At 38.1% G+C, this 24,660-nt stretch overlaps 1 protein-coding gene and 1 long non-coding RNA gene across 2 annotated transcripts in view; both read left to right on the forward strand.

The window, feature by feature from the left end:
• The window catches only part of LOC115217875, a 206,861-nt gene that overhangs the window by 103,396 nt on the left and 78,805 nt on the right, over window positions 1-24,660 (forward strand).
• LOC118765625 lies at window positions 9,125-21,000 on the forward strand. The gene is made up of 3 exons (XR_005001487.1): window positions 9,125-9,374; window positions 13,149-13,151; window positions 20,988-21,000. It is a non-coding gene; the product is annotated as an uncharacterized LOC118765625 (long non-coding RNA).

The raw sequence follows: 24,660 nt of genomic DNA on the forward strand, positions 1-24,660 counted from the left end.
ATAACATAGAAAATTAAACAAATAAAACTCCCACAAGGGGGAGGTGCTTTAAGGTTACTTGTGGAAAACCTCACAAAAGCCATGGGTGCCTGACCAACAGGGGCAAGAGCCTTTCTCCCTTTATTTTTCACAGGTGTATGCTCAGAATTGGTCCTTTGACATTGGCCATTTTTCCAACATTCACCTACCTTTCAGCAAATTTGCTAGAAGGCAACACCTCCTGTTCCACCCTCACTTTCCCTTTTAAGGGAAACTTGAAAAAGTTTATGAAGGCTTGGCCAAAGACGAAAGAAAGTGTATTAGTTTGACGCTTGGGAAAAATAAAAAATTTTTTACGTTTTGAGTCTATGCTCTTCAACAGAAAAGGCGGCGAGCTGGCAGGAATGTTAGCATGCTGGGTGAAATACTTAGCAGTATTTCGTCTGCTGTTACGTTCTGTGTTCAAATTCCTCCGAGGTTGACTTTGCGTTTCATCCCTTCGGGGTCGATTAAATAAGTACCAGTTACGCCCTGGGGTTGATACAATTGACTTAATCCGTTTGTCTGTCCTTGTTTGTCCCTTCTGTGTTTAGCCCCTTGTGGGTAGTAAAGAAATAGGTATTTCGTCTGCTGTTACGTTCTGAGTTAATCTCAGCTTTGTGCTTTCTGTTAAAGATTATTATTTATTTATTCACTGCCCATAGGGGGCTAAACATAGAGGGAACAAACAAAGACAGACAATAGGATTAAGTTGATTAGATCGACCCCAGTACGTAACTGGTACTTATTTAATCAACCCTGAAAGGATGAACGGCAAAGTTGACCTTGGCAGAATTTAAACTCAGAATGTAAAGATAAAGCACTTTTCTCGGTGTGCTAATGATTCTGCCAGCTCGCCGCCTTATAAAAGATTATTATTGTTGCATCAACACTTTGGATATTTCATGTGTGTCCAAGAAGAGCGAGTCAGATGCCAGAGATCTGAGGTGATAAAAAGAGGGTCCTGAGTAGGAGTAAGAGAACCATCTTAGGTAATTAGGTAGGTGGGAGGAGAGACCCCTAAATAAAATACTGGATTATTATTGTGATGCATCAAAAACAAGTGTCCCCTCTGTTTTTAATTATGTTGTTAAAATAGGCTCGTTTAACCTTGTTATTCTTTCTGCTGTCATCCACCTTTTGTAAAATACTTAGGAAGATGACCTTTCTCTCTCTGTCTGTCTGTCTCTCTCTCTCCTTCTCTTCACCTTCCTCTGGAAGTAGTATTCAAAGAAGTCGATGAGGGCTTGGCTAAAGTGGAAAAAATCTCTGTTCTCAAACGTTTTAAGCACATCAACCAAACAATTTCCTTTTAGCATGATCACGAAATAGAGAAAGACCCTTCCTAAACAAAGAAAGGTGGTAAGCCGATCTTCACAATATTTTCAGTTGGTAACCTTGTTAATCCTACACATATCAGCTGCTGTTTGACACAAACCCACAAGTCAACACTGTACAAATACTGATAATGTGTGCTAAATAGTTGTTCTCATCTTGTGCAGATTACAGACAGGCCCAACTACTGGGACTTTTATGCCTGTAGTACTTGTTTCATACAGCCAAAGACCCTTCCCCACTTCAGGGGCACTCTCCAACCAAGGACTTTTGGGAGTTATTCATAATCCTCATCCTCAAAGCCTTCCAGAAGACACTGCTTAGACTGTCTGCCGCAACACTCACTTGTTCTCAGGCCATCATCATCACCATTGTTCGACCGTGGTCGAGACAATGGAATTTACTATGTTACGCCAGACTTCACGGTCCATCATGGCATTATAGAGGTCCTGTCACTGGATGCCTGTATCCCTGGAGATTACATCAGGGTAGGAGAGTGTGCGCCCTCTGGTATTGCGAGAAGATGGCTTCCAGAGGAGGAGAGTAGAAATTACCTTGTTTTCAGCTCTACAACAATGTCCAGCAAACTGGACTCTTCTACCTTTCACAAGAGATGATACAGGTGGTAATTTCCCATTTATTTGTACTTTGGTTGAATGATGTTTCCACGAGAGATTTTGAGCTCTCATAAGGAGGCGAGTGTAAGTTCCATCCAACCGCCTCTCAAGCTTCTTTGATAACGTCCAGGTTTCTGAGAAACATCATAGAAATTCAGGTCATCCATACTTCAATGTAAGATTGCACTGTAGGGTGATCCATAGATATACCATTTACTACTATCAACAACAACAACAACAACGGTTTCAAATTTTGGTGCAAGGCCAGCAATTTCATGGGCAGGGAAAGTTGATTACATCAACCCTGGTGTGTAATTGGTACTAATAACTCTTTATGAAATGTAAGGTTTGGCTTCCCTCTGACCACATTCTTCAGCTGGTTAAATGACTTCCTAAAAAGCACAGCACTGAGCTTCCTCAGCCAGAGTTCAATGAAGGCTGTAATCCATTTTAATACATTCAGAATTAGGAAATCATAGAAATTCAGGTCATCCATACTTCAGTGTAAGATTACACTGTAGGGTGATCCATAGATATACCATTTGCTGCTATCAATATCTCATTGTTTCACAATACAGTAATCCCTTGACTATCACAGGTGTTACATTCCAAAGCCCCCTGCGGATAGGTGAAAATCCGCAAAGTAGAAAGAATACTGTATATTTTTCTCTGTTATTTTTATATTTTGTATATATTTATTTTAATATAAATGCAAAACAACCCCAACACAGGAATCACCGTAAGCTTAAATAATAAATCGCAATATGGCAAGGGATTACTGTACACACCAGGCAGGAGTATACTGGGCATGCTCAATAAAGTAACGTCTACAGTTTTATAAAATGTAACACGGGCAGAAATTATTGTAATAACTCTGTTTCAGACTTTTTGTGTATTCAATTTATCAACATTATATAATGATGATGATGATGATGATGATGATGATGATGATGATGATGATGATGATGATGACGACGACGACGACGACGACGACGACGACGACGACGACGAACTACAACAAACAACAACAACAATAATAATAACAACAACACTAATGATAATAATAATAATAAGACACCCTAATGCAGTACCAGACAATGGCTCTCATCTTAACTGATTGGAAGTGTCATCATGTACATTGTTTTATCTTAGTATAAAAGGTGGGCTACAGCAAATATTCTGCTCAATACCACAGATTTGCTTGTCAGTTGCTTGACCTTAACCAGTTGAACGCGTACCTTAGTGGCTGACGATATGTGCATCTCTGATGATGAGTAGAAGTAGTGGGGGGAGCATGTGTTGAGAGGAATTCTTTGGGGTTTGAATAATTCACCCTTGGAAACATGAGTGTTTCATTCAATATCATTAAACAACCCTTATTCAGGGACCTTTTGAGTGGGATGGGCTACTCCACCTGTAGGAAATTCTAACTGGGCCCCACCTGCAAGGTCATGCGCTGTTTTTATTGATATGAGATCACCATGTCGCACGCATATGGTTGTGATGCATGTGCCTGGTGTACCCTTATCAGACTGGTAGTCATGATGGGTATACTGGGCTTCGTATAATTGTACCCCAGTGTCACTTTGATGGCATGCACTGCTCTCTCACTCAATAATAATAATAATAATAATAATAATGAATGATTTCCACAATAGGCACAAGGTGTGAAGTTTTGTTGGGGAGAGGAGCAGTTGATCACATTCAACCTCAGTGCTTGATTGCTACTTGTTCCATTGACCCTGAAAGGATAAAAGATAAAGTTGATCTTGGTAGGAACTGACCTCAGAACATGAAGACTGATGAAATGCCGCTAAACAGCATATTGTCCAGTATGCTAACTCCTCCTCCTCCTTTTGATCAAACGGATCAATCCTAGTACTTATTATTATATTGTAAAGCCTGATACTTATTCTATCGGTCACTTTTGCCAAACTGCTAAGTTACAGGGACATAAACACGCTAATTTATTAATTTTATAATACGACATTGATATAATAATATTGTTATTGCCTCACAAATGATTTTTGCAGTTCGAGGCCAGGAAAACAGCTCTGCCGCTTCGTTTCTAGCTGTGTTTTAGGTATTTTCCTTGCTCGGGGCTTGTCGTAACCGGTTTGTTGTAGCAAAACTATTTTCCGGTCTAATGCTTTTCCAACAGCTCTTCTTAACAGACGACATTCTACGAGAGCAATCTTTCACCCTTTTGTAACACAATCCCTTCTTGAGCTAACAAACCTAAAAGAAAACAAGAAAAAAAAAAGGAGCCAAAATGCATGTTTTACGTGTGTGTGTTCTTTAATAGGTACAAAAATGGGAATGATGGTGATGATGATGGTGGTGGTGGTGGTGGTGGTGATGTTAGATCAATCATATGTTATGACATTTGATATGGCTGGATACTATTCTAAGGAACAGAACGATGTAGCTAATGTTGGTAACATGAAGCTTATCTGCCAGCCCTCCTCCCTCGCCCCCCACCTAAGTCTACAAGAACTTTTCTAAATAAAGATGTGGCAATAAAATAAATAAATAAATAAAAATAACGAATTTTTCTATTGACAGACCTGTGGAAGACTAGTAAGTGGGGGGGGGGCATGTCAATATTAATGATGCTTACATGATTAACCTTTGGCGAAGTAGAAAGAGAAAGGTGAATTTACTGTGATTTGAACTCAGATTGGAGAGAGAGAGGGAGAGAGAGAGAGAGAGAGAGAGAGAGATGGGGCAAAATATTTTTTCTGATGCTCAGCTGATTATTACATTTGTCACTATTATAACCACCACCACCACCACCACCATCATCACGTTTCCCATCCTTACACATTGGCAAGGGTTGGGTAAATTTATTTGTTTCTTTATTGCCCACAAGGGGCTACACTCAGAGGGGACAAACAAGGACAGACAAACGGATTAAGCCGCTTATATCGACACCAGTACGTAACTGTACTTATTTAATCGACTCCGAAAGGATGAAAGGCAAAGTCGACCTCGGCGGAAGACGCAGTATTATCTGGCTGGCTGCTCTCCCTGTCGCCAACCCTTACCTGTTTTCCAACTCAGATATTTTTTATATTTGTCTGGTCTTCCACATGCCCAGACCACCAAGCTACCACAACGTATGGTTGAAAGGAGATGAAGACGTAACATCACATTCACATACTTACGTGCATGAATGCATGTGTATGGGTGAATGGTTTCTGATTGAAATGGACGGTCAGCTATTTTAAGGAGAGGAATTAGCTGATACCATCACGTCCAGTACTTGACTGGTTCTTAATCTTAATTAATCCCAAATAGATGAAAGGCCAAGTTGACCTTAGCAGGATTTGAACTCAGAGTATAAGGAACCAGAATGAATATAGCAAAACTCATATTCTAATGCTCTAACAATTCTGCCAGGGTCCTGACTAGACTGAGGGTTACACGGTTCATTTCCATAGTTTGTCTTTGGTGCAGCATTGTTTTCCTGTAAAAGACACTTCACCGTCACCTACATGTTTCACCTCTCTGTAAGTATTTATCGTGGGGATAGCAGCTTCCTTATTAGTACAGGCTGTGTTTTTAATTAATAAGTATTGACCCTTAATTTTCTCCAGTGGTCTGGAGAAGGGATCAGTGGTACTGTAGTGAGGCCTATGCTGAATTTTGGACCATAGTTCTTGGGTTTTCCTCGCCCCAAATCATCACAGTCTAAAGTATCTCCATAAAAGGAAAATTGTAAGCATAAAAGGTATTAATGGCTGTACGAACATAGCTGGGCCAATCAGCACTGGATGATTTTTATGGTTGATGCGGTAAACTTTGAAGGAAGCATGCAAGTTTTCCTACCAAACATTTTTACTGAAAATTCTAGAAGTGTGGCTTACAGCTATAAAAGCTGGCAAATTCAACCTCAGGTCAGAGCCACCCAGCTGTCTCGTGGAATTTGTCATTTGTCTCGGCGTATTGTTCTCTCTTCCCCTCTTTCATTTTTCTTTAGTAACATACTCAACAAAAGGCTCCAACATACAAGTGTTGAATAACACATATCAGTTACATGTAGTGATTTAATTTCCTTATATTACTTTCGTAATGTATCCAGCAAGTTATGTACAGAAGACTCCTAAGTGTTATGTTATGTTTGAACGCTGATTCGTCAATTTATTGAATGGACATTACTCGTTATAGTCAGCTTTCGTTGCAAGCTGATGCGGTCTGCTACTGGTACCTTGTAAACCAGTACAACCTGTTCCATGGTCGCGTGGTCGGCGACTAAACCGGCTTCCCTCCACTTGAGTAGCTTGCTTCTCTTGTCAAGAGGGTGTCTAGACACTCAGCAGGACTAAAAAACTAAAAGATCTATTGAAATGACAGATGAGCTCCTTGTGGACCACCGTCCATCCAGTTGGAGAAAGCAATAGCAAATCACCCCAATATCTCTGTCAAAAGAAAATACTACAACGAAGTCAGAACAAAGTAACACTGAGGGTTCGTCCGATGGGAGAAGACTTGCGCTTAATGGAGAAGACTTGCGTTGTAGGCTCGTCAATGCGTGCGATACATGACGACGGCAACATTACTTTTACTTGACAGCCGCTCCTACGCCTACATGTATGTTAATGAAATAATTGAAAAGTCATTAAGATTTTAGTGCGTTCATTGTCTTCGCTCACAAACTACTTAATAGTGTGAAAAGCCAACAAAAACTTTACGACCAACCATAAACTAAATATTTTCATTGAGATGCATGTTTTAATTTTAAACCGCAAACGCATTTTATTCTTATTTACATCACATAAAGATTCAGTTGCTTGGTCTCCAATCGTCATCAGCTGTCTTATTTCAGGGCGTGTACGTAATACCAAACTGGGTTCGAATTATGGACCATCATATCTAAACTTTGGGTTAATAACGTTATTACCCATCAGACCACCGGCGCATGAACGAAAAGCGTTGGTAGTCTGGTGGTTATGAACTAACTTCACTCCCAGAGAGATCATAGATCAAACCAAGTGAAGCGAAGTGCCAATGTTATATTAAAAAAAAAAAAAAGTTTTCAAGTGAGTATGGGGGTTCCGAAAGATTATAAATTAACAACTTATCTCAGTTATTTGATGAGGTAGCCTTTTTTTTTCTTTCTCACTGTAAAGAGTACAAGTTAATTTATGACATAATTATACAAGCACACACAGGCATTCAAGGTATGAGGTCATTTTGACATTAATTGGACAGGTCTACGTGTTTAGAAAGGCCTGAGTAGATCCATGGCGCGAATATTTGATAGCATTTGAGCTATAGCCATCTAAAATATTTTATTGAAATGAGCTGTCCTTTGTTTTTTAACATGGTATGAAGTGTCTCGTTGGAGGTTTTTGTGTGTGTTCATGGAGTTAGCTACATGTGTTTGTCACTTTATATATTAGGAATTAACCTTCAAATAATTTCTAGCCACCTTGGTTCTCATGTAACATGTCTCTTTCACATTGTCAATTGAATAATTTAAAGTATAATGGTTGTGTGTAGCTAGTCGTTTCATGCGCCAAAGCATGTGTCTGTCTGATATGTTTGTGTGTATATAAAACCACAGTTTAAGGATAAGTTTCAGTCAGCCATAAACCACTCCCCCGCCAAACAATACTGTAATTCGATGTGGACACACAGACGTTAAAAGGTGTGGTTTCGCTTTATTATTATTATTGAAATCCATATCTCATTACAGGCTTGTCACTTTCTGTTTGAACGAATAAAATCGCGTCTATTTCTGTTGTCAGTCGTACCCTGCTCGGCCTGTTCTTGGCCACACAAACTCTAAATCTACCTGCAAACCTATCAGATATGCTAGGAATTCATGTGCATAATTTAATTCATCTTTCATTGAAAGTAACGTTGAACGTCGTGTTTATAATTTGGAAGATAATTCGATCCCGGATTGTAGCCTTTCACTACTTTGGCGCACCTACTAATATCATTGAGAATGGGGGTTGCATAACATTCATGAGAATGTTACATAACCCCCATTCTCACTTTAAAATATTTAAGGCTCTGATGAACATCTAAAAAGTTTCTTTCTTATTATATTCAATTTCTTTTTATTCAACAATTTCTAAAGAAAGAAAATCCAGAAGTGTTGAGCCCTTAATCCCTCTTTCTGCATCCCTAAACATAAAAACGGTTTTTCTGTATCTTTAAATTTTTATTTTATTAAAAACACGTTTCTGTCCCCCAAACACTATTTTCTTTAAAAAATGGTTTTTCTGTACTTCTAAACATTTTCTTAAAAAAAAAAAGGGTCTGTTTTATGTTCCTCAACATTTTTAGTTCCTTTTAAAAAGTTCGGGTTTCTGTAACCCTAAATTCTAAACAAGGCATTGAAGAAACGTCTACGCGGTCTTTTGACTTGCTAGTAATAGTAGTCAAGTCTCCTTCAAATCACATCTGGATGCCTTGAAAACGGAGGACAAAAAGATGATCTGGTTTGTGGTTGGGACTACCTTAGACCAAAGAATATTTGATGATTTTCCCGTCTGTGATTGCTGATAATTTCTCATCTCTAATCAGTTAAAATTTCATTTGTTTTTACTTTCCTAATGTGCTACATTTTATCTAACGAAAGATAAATTAAATATAATCCTTACAGTGTTTTCTGTATTACTTTACTCATCTCCTAAAATATAAAAATATGGATTTCTTTCGGTTAAGTCACACACACATGCAACAAATAAAAAAAAGAGAAACCGGACGAGGCCGTGCGTGTGGCTAATAAGTTCATTTCTAACCCACGTGGTCCTGTGTTCGATCGCATTTCGCTGGTCATATCGAGCAATTAATTATAGTCTCCTATATAAAACCTCGGGTTGGGGGTAATCCTGACCTTTCCTAAGCAGTGTGCAAAGGTGAATTAAAGGGACGTTAAAAGGGAGTCGATTATATTGGGATCGAAGGGATGGGTCGGGATACCTGACTGACAAACTCTTGCAAACCACAACAACAACCGAAAATCAATCTTCCAAAGAAATTATCAACTTATTTCCTGTTATTGATCGTTATCTTGTCACATGATTACTTTCCTTTATTTACTTTTCTAAAGAGAAACATAATTTACCTTAAAAGCTGTGACGACGTAAAATATATCATTTAAATGCCAATCCTTAAAATATACGGAGAGAGAGAGAACAACAATAATAAGTTTCTAATAATAATAATAATACCACCACCACCACCCACGTTTTATATTTGTGGGTATGAGGCACGTTGCTCTTCATTCGAGTTATAGTCGTTGGTTCATTCATTAACTAAGGTCGGTCCTAATGATACCTCAAATACTATGACCGTTCGAATTTCACTCAAATGAAAGCCTTTTCTTTCACATTCAATTAACTTTTTTCACTCATGGCTTCAAAATTACTTCGACTTTTTAAACAAGTGAGTTTAATTATTAATAACTTTAAATTACTTTTTAATTCCTTCAACCTTTTTCGCTCTACTTTCTCGTCTTTCACCTTTACTTCTCTTACATAGTTTCACTATCAAAATTTCTCTCGTTTTATTTGTATCGTGTACGATAAAATTTTCAAATAAGAACCACTAAAACCGTATACTTTAAAGGAAAACGGACTGATGTGGTGACGTTCATGCTTTTCCAAGGAACGAACAAAGTAATGGCTCAGTTCGCCGTCAGCTTATTTCTTCCCAGTCTTTAGAATTTGGCAATGGCCCCTTCGATTACATCTTCGGGTTTTCGACGATGTTCTTTACTAAAAAAAGGAAAAAAAAAGAGATGGACCTTGTGACGAATTAAAAAGGAGCCATTTATCTATTATTAAATACAGTAATATATATTAGTTATAATTCCAACTAAGGAAATAATCGAAAAGCCAGAATTTTCCGATTCTATAAAAGTAAAATCGAAAGTTTTCTTGCAGAATATTTATTGAGTTTTTTGTTTTTTTTTTAAACCCCCTTAAATTCTTTTTCTTCTCTTTTCTTTATGAAATATCCGAAACATTTGTCGTTAAAAGTTTTTAATATTATTAACTTATGTTTAATGACATTTCTGAATATTTTTACGTGTTCCAAGTGTTTCTTCTAAGATATTTGAATATATTTAGGTTTGTTAATTACACCCCCCCCAAAAAAAACCCCGATAGTTTTTCATTTGACTCAACTTGCTAGAAATAGTGTCCAAATTTGCCTCATATCACACTTTTCACCCCCTGGGACAATATAGCCTTAGATACACAAAAAGACTGGATGGTCACGACTGAGACACCTTTTATTATAGATTTGTTCGGTTAGGGCTGACCTGGGGTTAAACAGTAGCGATAGTATCGCAGCGCGCGCACTCACAATTTTCTTTTCATTCGATCCCTGAATGAAATTGTAAAAAATCACTGGGGATATTAATCAATTAAAGTATAGTTAATTACTTTTATTTCATATTTTTCATGTTTTCTAATGCTAAAAAGAAGCTATTGTAAAACTTTCCTCTGTGTGTTTGTGTGTGGCAAAAAATGGATGGATAGAATAAGTACCAAAGGCACGAAATTGTAAGGACATTGACTGATGAGGAATTTGCTACGGATTTTCTGTTGTGTTTTTGTTAAATTTTTGAAATATTAAAAAATAAGTACTGGGGTCGATTCATTCGACTAATAATTCAAGACAGTGCCCCAGCATGGCCGCAATCTAATGACTGAAACAAGTAAAAGATTATCTATCTGTCTATTAGTGAGATCAATAGCTTTATTGATCTGCAAGTTGTTTTTTGGTGTTAAGCAAAAATGAATGAATGGATGAGTATTCCCTTCTGGTTTAGAGTCAGGGAGGGGCCCCAGATACAGCCATCACTCCTCACCTTTCAGTATTGCAGGCCTATGCTCTGCCAGGGCCCTCCCCATCTGGTCTTTGATTTGATCGCTCCATCTACCTCTTTGCTGTTCTCAAACCTTATTACCATATTTCTCTTGAAAACAACGAAAAATTTAGTAGAATAACTTTGTCCTTATTTAGTGGATTAGTATCAAAATGTTTAAATATGCTAGCAGAGTGGTTCCCAAAATTAGTAAATTATTTTGTCATAGAACCCTTTATCAATTTTCCATTAATCACAGGATCCATAACTGTATTGTACATGTAATCCACGTCACCTTAATTCTTATACAATAAATGAAACAAAAATTGAATTTTTTTTTCAACATCATTATTTTGTTATGGACTTTTCTATACTTGTTTGTCAAGGCAAGATTTTTTTAATGTTCAGATGCCCTTCCTTTTGCTAACCCTCACCTGTATCTCAGCAAAGTAATATTTCCCAAGTGGTCAGACATGTTTTTTATGAAAGACTTGAAACAAATGACACCACTTTTGTGATAGTGATGCTTATTTACAACCATCATACAATGTTAAGACAAAGAGACCCTCATATGGACGCATGCAAACATATACATAGAATAAGCTTCTTTCATTTTTCATCTACCAAATCTACTCAACAAGACTATTGTCAACCCAGGGCTACAGTAGAATAATGTAACCATGTTTCCCCCTCAAATGCAAGATACCCTTTTATGCCCCTTAATACTCCTTCCCCTTCTCAGTTGAGGGATCTTGTCTTGCTAGAGACTCAGTGACCCCACTACTGCTGAGACCATGTAAAAAGCATCCAGTACACTCTTTTATGTGGTTGGCATTAGGAAAAGCATCCAGACATAGAAACCATGCCGAAACAAAGACCAGAGTTGAGTGCAGTCTTCTGACTTGCCAGTTCCCGTTGAACCATCCAACCCATTCTGACAGAAAACAGATGAAACTAAATGATGGTGATGACTTACTTAAGATGTCATGCAGAGGGACTGAACCTGAAAAATTGGGCATTAAAATGATAAAGATGATGATGAAATATCATTGTAGTCATTTAACGTCCGCTTTCCATGCTGGCATGGGTTTGACTGAGGACTGCTGAGCCAGAAGGCTGCACCAGGCTCCAATCTGATCTGGCAAAGTTTCTACAGCTAGATGCCCTTCCTAACACCAACCACTCTGAGAGTGTAGTGGGTGCTTTTACGTGCCACTGGCATGGTAGCCAGTCCAGCGGCACTAGCAACGACCACACTTGAATGTTCTTTTTCACATGGTACCGGCACATGTGCCAGTAAGGCGACGCTGGCAATATACAAAAAAAAAATTCATAAAATATGTTTGTGTGCCTTGGGTTGAGGTTATTCCTGATGTATTAGGCAGGACTCTTTTAATGTAACTGAGATAGAATTAAACATACACTACAATAGCTGGAATGTATAATTATTTCACATCATCACTGGTCAAGCAGTCTTGTGGTAACACAGGTAGTTTAACTGAAGAACAAGGTGCATTCCATAGAGGATGTCTTTGCAAACTGTTGGTTTATTGCGCCAAAGTCATTTATACAATGTCATATGATCACCAGTATAGATTACAGCAAATAAGCAGGATATATATTTGCATTACCAAATTCTTTATTCCAGAAGTGTATTAAAAAGGAAAGGAATGTTAGAGGATATGTAACGTAGTATTAAGGTGTGATTGTTGGGCATATAAATTGTTAGTGTATAAAAGCCACAATATCTGTGTTGAGACCTAGTTGTCTAGTCACTGTATTACTCTGTTCTTGCACATTAAACTCTCTGTATATGTGTTAGGTTGACTTGGACTTTCACTTTTTGTAGCTTGTTCAACCATTGATTGAAACTGGTTGATTAAAGTGGGAGGAGACAACCCAATGCATAAAATATATTGACTCTACTACAGCTTTTGTGTCCTTCCATCATTAGATGTTTGTTGGTATTTCTATGACAGTCCTCACATTAACATTATTGCTGAGAGAAAGCTATCCCTGAAAGGTTGGGCAGAGGTGGCTAATGTAAGCCATTTGAGAATATGTTGGGAACAGACAGAGGTACAAAAGATTTATATATATAGAACAAAGGATTTTATAAATAAATTAGTGGAGGAAAAGTGTGACAACGTTCTTGGAGAGATCTTGGGCATCAAAGATTAACTAGCCACTCTTTTCTGGAGAACTTTCGGCCCAGGACCAATAGATAATTCCAAAAAATCTCTGGCCGGCAGTGCTACTGGGAAACTTTGCCTGTTTGCGATTGACTTTACAGGCACGGAACTGCCGTCAGCTGAGCATGTCCGAGATGCACGCAAGACGACGAGATGGTCCTGCATGCACTTGTTCAGTTCCTGAGCATTGCTGACCTGTGGGTTTATGCCGAACACCTGCTGTTGCATGTGGGATGGATGCAGCTGTCAACTGAATCCATCATGAAAATTGCCCTGCTGCCTTCCTTTAACCAGGATGGAAAGGCTGTGTTTATTTGCCATGGCAAAAGAGGTCTGATGGATGGGATTGAAGGGGCTGAAGACAAACACTTTTCTCTTTGGCCAATCCTTGATCAACTTCTTCAAGTTTTGCTTGAAAAGGAAAATAAGGTTAGAGAGGAAATATTGTCTTCTGGTAAGTTTGCTGTAAGATGGATGAAAGTGGTGAGAATGGTGTGAGTGAACAGGCCTGCACTGAGCATACACCTGTAATTGGAAAAAGGGCACCTGCCCCACAAGTCAGGGTACCTATGGTTTTTTATGGTTTTTTTTTCCATGAGCAACCCTTGAATGTCTCCTTATTGAGAATCACAGTTTGTTGAGTTTTTAAAGTTTTGCTAGTTTGTTTACACGCAAAACCCTCACACTCACATTCTTTGTTTTGTCCTGTACTGTCCATAATGTTTTTCTTAATGTAAACCCTTGTGGTTAATAAAGAAATCATTATTATTATTAACCCATGCCAGCATGGAAAATGGACGTTAAATGATGATGATGATGATTATCATCATCATTGCAGTAATCTGGCAGAATTGTTAACATGCTGGGCAGAATGCTTAACAACATTTCATGTCTTCATGTTCTGAGTTCAAATTTCGTTGAGGTTGTCTCTGCCTTTTGACTTTCAGCTTTTTAGAGGATTGATATAATTAGTTTAACCCGTCTCACAAAATTGCTGATCTCATGCCAAAATTTGATATCATCATCATCAAGGTAGTAAGCTGGTAGAGTTGGTAGTGGCAAAGTGCTTTGTGGTATTTCATCTGTCTTTATGTTCTGAGTTCGAATTTGGCTAAGGTTGACTTTGCCTTTCATCCTTTCGGGCCTCAATAAGGACCAGTTGATTCCTGGGGTCCATTCAATTGACTAACACCTTCCCCTGAAACTGCTGGCCTTGTGCCAAAACTTGAAACCATTATTATTAAGGCAGCAAGCTGCCGGAATTCTTAGCATGGTGGACAAATTGCTTTGGGCACTCTGCTTTCTGAGTTCAGATGCCACTGAAGTTGCCTTGCCTTTCATCTTCTCAGGGTCCATAAAACAAGTACCAGTTGAGCACTGGGGTTGATGTAATTGGCTAGCTCCCCTCCCCCAAAATTTCAAACCTTGTGCTTATAATAATAATAATAATAATAATAATAATAATTATTATTATTATTAGCTGAAGTTTGTTGAATTATTAGTTTGAATCTCACGTTGCTGTTTGTCTAAACAATTTGTTTGAATAATTAAACATGAAACTTGGAATGATGATTCAGTTTCTAATAAAAATTTACTAACTCTGCCTCAGACATTCTGTACTTTTTCCTTCATTTCTTCACCAGTCTGTCTGTCTGTGTGTTTGAACTAATCCTCTTGGTTTTCTTAAACCTCAGTTTGTATCTTCACAAGAATCATAAATTTTCCTTTTATTCTCTGGAATGTCAAATGTTAGAGGAGAAACAGGCATACTTTTTTTTGCCCCTTTTTTTATCCTTTAAGTGCAACTCCCTTAAATCAGAATTAACTTGAGTAGTTACTAAACTTGACTATCTTTTTAGAGTCTTTCCTTTCCTTTTTCTGTTGTAATTTGTTAGAATCCGAGATATAAAAATGTCTGTATCAGTTCTTCATCTCTGAAGAGAAATTGTAGAACTTAAATGGAATCTTTTATAGGTTTGTTACCTTGTGTAAGATTTCTTCAAATTGCTTAGTCTTTGATTAACTCTTGCCAGCTGTTTATTCTTCCACTTAAACGATTCTCCGTTTACTAATGAGAAAATTGGATAAGTTAGAAATGATGAAAAAAAGACAAAAAGATATCTACTTGGGCTTATTTTTGAACTGCAAAAGTTGGGGTGTGGCTCATACATGGGGGCAAAGCTAAAGCCATGAAGGGGAAAAAATTTTGTACCAAGATTTAATACTGATGGGTGTGACGTATTACACATAAATATTGTAATTTAGCTTCTTATAAAATGTTTTCAAACTCCTGTCCCCACCCACCTGTCCCCACCCACCTGTCCCCACCCACCTGTCCCCACCCACCTGTCCATAATTATTATTGTTTGAGATATATAAAGACTGTTTTTGCATAATTTCATGAAATTGAGCAGGATCAAGGCATGTGGAAGAATTACATATTTCAAGTCTATCCAACAGGTAAAATGTACATAAAACCATAAATGATGATGATGATGAAGAACAGTTTAATGTCAATATTGGTCTAGTCAGTGCCACCCTGGGCCAACCAAAGCCCTGTGAATGGATTTGGTAGACAGAAACAAGAAGTCTATTGTGTCCACCAAATCCTCTCCCATGGCTTTGGTCGACCCGAGGCTATAGTGGAAGACACTTGCCCAAGGTGCCACGCAGTGGGACTGAACCCGGAACCATGTGGTTGGGAAGCAAGCTACTTATCACACAGCCACTCTTGTGCCTATATATATATAATTATTTTTCAGTCATCAAACTGTGGCCATGCCGGGGCACCACCCTAAATCAAACAAATTGACCTTATTACTTTTTATATATTTTTTAAAGTCTGGTACTTTATTTGAGTTTTTTGCTGAACTACTAAGTCACAGGTTCATAAACAAACTGGCACCAACTATCAAGCAGTGGTGGGAGATGAAAACACACACACAGGCTTCTTTTAGTTTCCATCTACCAAATGCATTCATAAGGCATGGTTTTGGTCAGCCTGGAGCTATTGTTGAGGACACATGCCCAAGGTACCATGCAGTGGGACTGAACTCAGCACCATGTCGTTCGGAAGCATACATATGCGTGTGTATAACATATGACATCAATGTTTTGTACTGTTGATTTAAATGTAATCACAAAAATGTTGCATCATCATCACCACCACCATCATTGTCATTGTAATCATCGTCATCATCATTCCCCCTCCCCCTCCACGGTTATCTATGACCTCTTGACTGCCATCAAAGGAAATCTATCTTGAAACGCATTCAGTAACAGAATATATTCCTGAGAATTTGAGAGATATTCTTTTAAGATAATTTTCTTTTTCCATCAACCATAAAATTTTGAGATTTTTTTAAAGAGAGCAAGGAAGAACAAAAAAACAAAATCCTGAAATCTAAGAGGGAAATATCACAAAATGTATTTTCCGCAGCTGTTAAGTTCCTTTTGAAGACTTTTGAATTTGGCATTTTGATTTAATAGTATTCTTCATGGCAAGCACTATTTATTTACATCACCATAATATATAACTCACCAGCCCCTCTCTGATAAGCATTCTTTCCCTGGGTTCTGTTACCCTTTGAAAGTGTTTTATATTCTTTTATTGATGTGGAATTTTAAAAATAGTCTTGCATTTTTTTATGTATTTTATTCTATTTTGTTTTGTGTGTTTGTCTTAATTTTGCCATATCATTTTCTTATATTTATTAAATTCTAAATTTGAGTAGATATTAATCTGGGGCCCAAGTTGGTTTATATTCTCATGTGACAAATAATGGTCTCTGCTTTGACTTTGGCACTTGATTGGAAAACCATAGGAAGGACATGGAAAACCATAGGAAGGATGTCTAGTCGGAAAAAGTAACAGCGTCAACGATTTAAGACATGTCTTAATTTGAAAAAAGAAACAATAAATTTTATCCCAGTCATGCTAACATAGAAAAATCCTCATCCAACGTCCATGCTTGAATAAGTGGGATGATTTGACAGGATCTGACAATCCTGAGGACTTTGTTGAGTTCTAGTGTCCGATTTGGTATGGTTTCTACAGCTGGATGCCATTCTTAACACCAATGAATGTAAAATGATAAAAATGAAAACTTGTCCGGTCTGTTATACCTATTTCTTTATTACCCACAAGGGGCTAAACATAGAGGAGACAAACAAGGACAGACATAGGTATTAAGTCGATTACATCGACCCCAGTGCGTAACTGGTACTTAATTTATCGACCCCGAAAGGATGAAAGGCAAAGTCAACCTCGGCGGAATTTGAACTCACAACGTAACGACAAGCGAAATACCGTTAAGCATTTCGCCCGGCGTGCTAACGTTTCTGCCAGCTCTCCGCCTGTTATACTTTATATATGTGATGGTGTGTGGTGCCTTAGTGGTTACTGTATTTGGCTAGCAATCATATGGTTCCATCGTGGGTTCAATTCCTGGCAGTCTGTTCTGTTCTTGAGCAAGACACTTTATTTAACATTGTTCCAGTCCGATCAGCTAGCAAAAATGAGTTGTACCTGTATTTTAAAGGGGCCAGTCTTGTCATCCCTGTGTTCAACTGGTACTTATTTTATTGGCCCCAGAAAGGATGTAAGGCAAAATCGACCTCGGCGGAATTTGAACTCAGAATGTAAAGATGGATGAAATATTGCTAAGCATTTCACCGAGCATGCTAATGATTCTGCCAGCTCACCACCTTAATAATAATAATAATAATGATAACAATAGCCATGGTGCTATTAATGTCTGTTAACTTCTACTTAAAGGTTATACCTAAAAAACTTGTTAATTTCTCTGGAGTTTCACTTTTATCTCAGAACCAAAATTATGAAGAAATTATGTTTAAGCAACAAACCATTATAAAAGTTGTGAGACTTTTTGGGTTCTGCTTCTTGAATTTCAGAAGGAATATTATTTGGAATTGTTTCTTTTTCTTTTTTTTTTTTTTGGTTCCCCTTTTTTCTCTTATTTTCTTGAGTCTAAAGCAGTCTCTCTCATCAACGTACCCCCACCCCCCATAAGTAAAAGCTGACATGATATTACAACCAGTAAATGCTAATCTGTTCAGTTCTGGTCATTAGTTCCATCTTCCAAAGTTCTATTAGGGAGGGCGTCAGGCACAGACCTTTTCTCGGCAGGAGTCGATTAGTTTTGCTTCAGTTCTCAAACCATTTCCTTGTTGGCACATGTTCCAACTTATCATCTCGGTATTTACTTTGTAAATTTGTCCATCTCCATTAGCTTCAAGCTTTACCCTTTTTTTCTCCCCACTAAACACAACGGAGATTTCCTTATACTTTTCAAGAACTGAGAAAAAAGCAATTTTTTTAAATCGCTGTTTCTATGACAACGTAGAATAAAACCAATTTAATTGCCAATAACTGAGGTTAAATGGTTGAGTGGTTGATGTTTTGTTCAAGCAAGTCATAAGGCTTGTGTTCAGTTCCACTGCAGGCATTATTACAGGGCAGAATCTTTGGCAGAATCATTAGAGCTTCAAGCAAAATGCCTTGTGGTATTACGGTTCCTTACACTAAGAGTTCAAATCGCACTTATGTCAATTTGGCTTTTCATGTTCAGTAAAATGGCTGTTAAACTAAAAATAAGAACAAATATTTACTGCACTATTTCATGATTATTTCATGTAATACTTACTGGCCTCATAATGCTGTTAGTATTGGTTGTATACGACGAGTGTTGCCCATCCCTTTGACTAAATAAAATTATCTGGTGATAGCTTATTTCTTCGAATTCACCCTTGGCTGGATTTGTGTTATTTCCTTGTTTCAGTTTTCACCTTAGGAAAGTACAATGATACCTCACTGTACGAGTTTAAATTCATTCCATGACCAAGCTCGTCTTACAATTTACTTGTTTTGCAAATCAATTTGCCCCCATTGAAATGAACTAAAATATAATTAATCCGTTCCAGCCCCACGAAAACCACTCAAAAATAATTTATGGGTTTTAAAACAGAAGAGGTGTAGTTACAAATAAAATAACAATTATAAAAATAGAGAATGCAAAAGAAATGTGTTAACTGGGTTTATTAACTGAATTATCTTCAAGATGGGACGATTTAAGTGCCCGGACTGCGGGTTTCTGCTCATACTTCAAGACAAAAATTCTCACGAGCCTCGGCTCATACAGCAAATTAGTCATACAACGGTGCACTCGTACTTTGAGGTTCTACTGTAACTAATATATAGAGATGAGAGTCACAATAAAGATCTAGGTTACAACTAGATCCAATCCATAGATTTTTATCGATTATTGTTATGGGGCTGAGGTAAGGAACTGGAATTTCAAGGATGAGGGATTGTTCTGGAATATCAAAGGGTGAGGTCAAAGGTGAGGTATTGTGTCAGAATGTCAAAGGTTAGAGATTGAACTGTGAGGAGTTCTAAACATGACAACAACATTTGTCCAAATTTTCATCAGGAGTAACTATCTACTCCCTCATTTTAGTATCATAGTGCTGACATGGCACCTTTGATGGAGTCTACTCTGTTACAAGCCTTCAGAGCAAACCTCAGGCTTTGATGATGCCTTTCTCCATTCCTCCTTCCAGTCTTGTAGACCCTGTAAAAGACCATGGGTACTGCCTTCTATCCTGGCTAAAAAAAAACTTTTTAAAATGTGTTTCGTTTAGAATTAATAGGGATGAAGGGGTCTCTCATTTTCTCAGAGTTAAGTCAATATGTGCTGCTCCTTTATAAACTGTCCAATTAAAGAAGACTATACCACTTCATAGAGCTGAACCTAAGAAAAAATAAGGGGCTGTACCCTGATGAAGTAGTTGTACTAAAGTAGCAGGCTCTCGCCTACTTGATTAGAAGTTGTTCTGAAACAACATAAAATTCATCACAGATTCTTTGCTCATCATCTTCATCATTTAATGTTATGTTCCATTCTGACATAGGTTGAACAGGTTGACAGGAGCTAACGAGTCCCAAGTTCTGCATTGTTGTCCAGTGTTTGGTTTGGCATAGGTTTTCATGGCTGGATGCCCTTCCCAACACCAACTGCTTTACAGCATGAAATGGGTGTGTTTCTGTTGTGCCCCCCAGCACCACTGGGTTGCTATGTGACTTGCAACCCTAACCCTAACCCTGAGGGAGGTGGTTTTTATGCTAGGAGATGAAAAGTAAAAGCATGAGAAAAGGGCCAGATTAGAACAAGTTTCTTGCTGCAGAGCAGCTACATGGCTACTCACATTTTAGAAGAGAGGCCAGGAGTAATGGGATGGAGCAGAGAAGAGATTAAAATAATGGTGATGAGGTACATGAGTGGGTGGGTGGAAGTTGCAAGAATGCATAGGGGCAGGGTGAGTGGTAGGAAATAGGTGAGGCAGTAAATGCAACGATTGAAAAACACTAATTTGATGAATAAATATTTTCTGAATGCTAAATTTAAAAGCTGTTATGTGGACCAAGTACATGTGTTGCCATTATAATCATTTTGAGCACTCATTCACTGGCTTTAAATGGCTATAGAGTGCAGAAATGGTGTAGCAAGGAGTGTCTAGTTATTGAGGACACAAACAACTATAAAACTTTAATTTGCATAATCAATAAGCTACTAGATACACATATGACATGCGTTGAAGATATGGGATTAATTCTTGTTAACATATTTTCTGTTGAAATGCTCTGTTTTTTGTTGTGTATGGGGAGAGTCAATCTCTTTTAGTGCCTTATAATTTAACGCACTCATCAGTAAAATTTCCACTCCTTCTTTATTTAAAAAATTTTTTCATTGTGTCTTACAACCTTTTCAATAACTATTGAAAAGGTTGCCAGACACAACGAAAACTTTGTGGAAATTTTACTGATGAATATGTTAAGGCACTAAAAGAGAATGACTCTCCAGACACAACATAATATGCTTCAACACAGGAACTCACATAAAGAATCTTGCAAACCAAATCCAAAAACGAAATGCTCTTTGTTTCAATTAATTTTAGAAACAATGAATTTAGTAAAATAACTTTGTTTTTATAAAGCTGGTGTCTGGAACATATAAATTAACACAAAATATTGTGGAGGATTTAAATTTATATCACTTTCAAAATTCAGTTTTCCATGTTGGCCCTTTGATAATAAAATGGAAGGTATATGACATAAGGTTCTCTTATTACTGACCAGGTTTTCTTTTATATAGATTAAGAAAACAATGTCTGACAAAGGACTTGTTAGCTTGAAAGCCCTTAATTTAGTGTGGCCCTCCATTGGTAATGACGAAGAGTGTACCAGTGGATCTAATCAACGGAACAACTTGGTCGTGAAATTAATGATCAAGTGGCTGAGCACCCCACAGACACGTGTACCCTTAATGTAGTTCTCAGGGAGATTCAGCACGACACAGAATGTGATAAGGATGGCCCCTTTTAGTTACAAATACAACTCATTTTTGCCAGCTGAGTGGAGTGGAGTAACGTGAAATAAACTGTCTCGCTCAAGGACACAACACACCGATAGGAATTGAACTCACGACTTTATGATTGCAAACCAAACACCCTAACCACTAAGCCACGGACCTTCACTGTTGAGATACACAGCCTTTGTTTCAATTAGTTTTGAAATAGAGGATGGATTTAATAGAATAGCTTTGTCATTGTTAAGCTAGTGTTTGGAACATAAATTAGTATAAAATGTTAGTCAGGTCAGGTCGGGTCAAATGTGGGGTCATGCATTGTTGCATTCACTATTTGTCTGTATATTCCCTGGTCCTTCAGAGCAACCTGTTGAGCAGAATCCCAGTCAATCCCCATTTTCATAAGATCCCTCCTCATTCACTGTGACCAAAGGAACCAATAAAAAGAATAATTCTTCCTAATTTCGGCATGGGCCAACAATTTGAAGAGGAATGGGTTTGGTTGATTTCATTGACCCCCAGCACTTGATTGGTGCTTTTATTGACCTCAGTGAGATTTGAACTCAGAACATAAGGAGCCGGAAGAAATATCACTAAGTGTTTTGTCCAATGCCCTAATGATTCTGCCAGCTTACTAATTGAATAATAATAATAATAATAATCCTTTCTATTATAAGCATAAAGCCTGAAATTTGGGGGTCCCCAGTGCTCAACTGGTATTTATTGTATCAACCCTGAAAGGATAAAAGGTGAAGTTGACCGTGGCAGGATTTGAACTCAGAACGCAGTGACAGGTGAAATACCTCTAAGTATTTCATCCAGTGTGCTGACGATTCTGCCAGTTTGCCACCTCAGCAGCAGCAGCAGCAGCAGTAGTAGTAGTAGTAGTAGTAATAATGGTTTCAAATTTTGGCTCAAGGCCAGCAATTTTAGGGGAGGGATCAAGTCGATTATATCAACCCCAGTATTCAACTGGTACTTATTTTATTAATCCCTGAAGGATGAAAGCTAAAGTCAACTGTAGCAGCATTTGAACTCAGAACAGAAGGTCAGAGGAAATACTGCTGACGATTCAGTCAGATCACTATCATAATAATAATAATAATAATGATGATAATAATAATCATAATGATAAGGTAAACAGAATTTATTCAATAAGTTGACTTTTCACAAATAAAAATGTATCTTTCGTTTATTCATCAAAGAAAATACGATTATCTCTTCATGGTTAAGCTATTTTACTTATTTATTAATTTTTTACGTTTGAATGCTTCTTCCTGAGCTAACCATTCAACCTTGAAAGGGAGTGGAACCTGTTGTTAGCTAGGAAGACTGAGACAGAATTATATCTGTTTCACACAGTTGTATAATAACCACATAACAACATCCTTTTTATGTGTTTATTCAATTGTAAGGGTGTTACTTGGGTGAAATCTTATTTACTCTCTCTCTATTTTACTTGTTTCAGTCATTTGACTGTGGCCATGCTGGACCATGGAGCAAATCGACCCCAGGACTTATTCTTTGTAAGCTTAGTACTTATTCTATCGGTCTCTTTTGCCGAACTGCTAAGTTTGGGGATGTAAACACACCAGCATCGGTTGTCAAGCAATGTTGGTAGGGACACAGACACTCAAACATATACACACACACATACATACATACATATATATATATGCATATATAAGACGGCTTCTTTCAGTTTCCGTCTACCAAATCCACTCACAAGGCTTTGGTTGGCCCGAGGCTATAGTAGAAGACACTTGCCCAAGGTGCCATGTGGTTGGTAAGCAAGCTACTTACAACACAGCCATTCCTATGCCTATTTAAGGATTTTCTATTTGAAAACTGCTTTTATACTTCAATTTGGAGTTATATCCTTCTAATACATAGCTATGTTATTGTTACTTAGCCTCAGGTTGTATTTGATTTAGCAGAACTATGATCAAAGACATTCCACAGGCTTCCTAATGTGTTTGGGTTTTTTTTTTTTAGGTAGTAGGGAGTGATGTAAGGGAATTTTGGCTGTTCTTTCAAGCAGGCAGAGCAACCATGGAAAAAGTGGTTGTTGAACATTGTCATCATCATGAGTTTAACATCTGCTGTTTGTTCTATGTTTGTTCATTGTAGCAAATTGTCTACAGCCATAAAACCTTTTCTGCCACCAAACACTCACCTGTTTTTCGAGTCAGGTAATATATCCCCATGGATGGAGATGTTTTCTCTGAAGATGGAAAAAATCAATGATACCATTTGAATGACAGTGAGGCTCATTTACAACTATTGCTGTTCAGATAAGGAGACACAAACAGACATATACTCATATGATAGGCTTCTTTCAGTTTCCATCTACCACATCCACTCACAAACCTCTCAGTGGCCCAAGGCTATGGTAGTGGAACGGGACTTGAAATCATGTGGATGGAAAGAGAATGTCTTAAGAGCACAGCCATACCTGCATGGATGTGTTGTCAAACATGATGTATATAAGGATATATAACCAGCTAGCACCTTGTGCCAAAATTTGAAACCATTATTATGCACAACCACGCACTCACACACACGCACGCACGCACGCACGCATGCACACACACACACACACACACACACACACACACACACACAGTGATTCTACAATATATGTTGTAAAGTTGTTTGGCCCTAGTTCAACCCTAATTGAGTAGGCCAGTAGTTCCCAAACTTTTTTGGGCCTGCCACTCCCTTGACACTTGAGCCACATTCCCCTCCCCCACAAACGTAGACCTCTTTCTGCAGCAAATTCAAAACAACACAAATAAAACTTTAACCCATTTTTTTGGGGCGGTGGGATGAGTGGGTTTACATCCATTGCCCCCTTTTGGCGGCCCTATTATTGCCCCACTTTTCTTCAAAGCCCCTCTTGATCTTTCTGCTGGCCACAGCAGGGGCAGTACTGCCCACTTTGGGAACCACTGAAGTAGACCAATAACCAAATGTCTTGTCATGCCATCCCTGGCCCCTGTGCTGATGCCACACAGAAAACAGTGGCACTGTTGCCACATAAAAAGCACCCAGTGTACCCTGTAAAATGGTTGGCATTGGAAAGGGCATCCAGCTGTAGAAACCTTGTCAAACATAGACAATCGAGACCTGATCTAGCTCTCTGGCTTGCCAGCACCTGTCAAACCTAGGCCAGCATGGAAAACAGATGATGACGATGATGACAAGTATTATGTGATTAGATGTAAATTAACCTGTTATTTCTAGCAGGTCTCTTCTATGTTTAAGTAATGTACTCC

Source organism: Octopus sinensis, linkage group LG12 (assembly GCF_006345805.1).
Source record: "Octopus sinensis linkage group LG12, ASM634580v1, whole genome shotgun sequence".
NCBI lineage: Eukaryota > Metazoa > Mollusca > Cephalopoda > Octopoda > Octopodidae > Octopus > Octopus sinensis.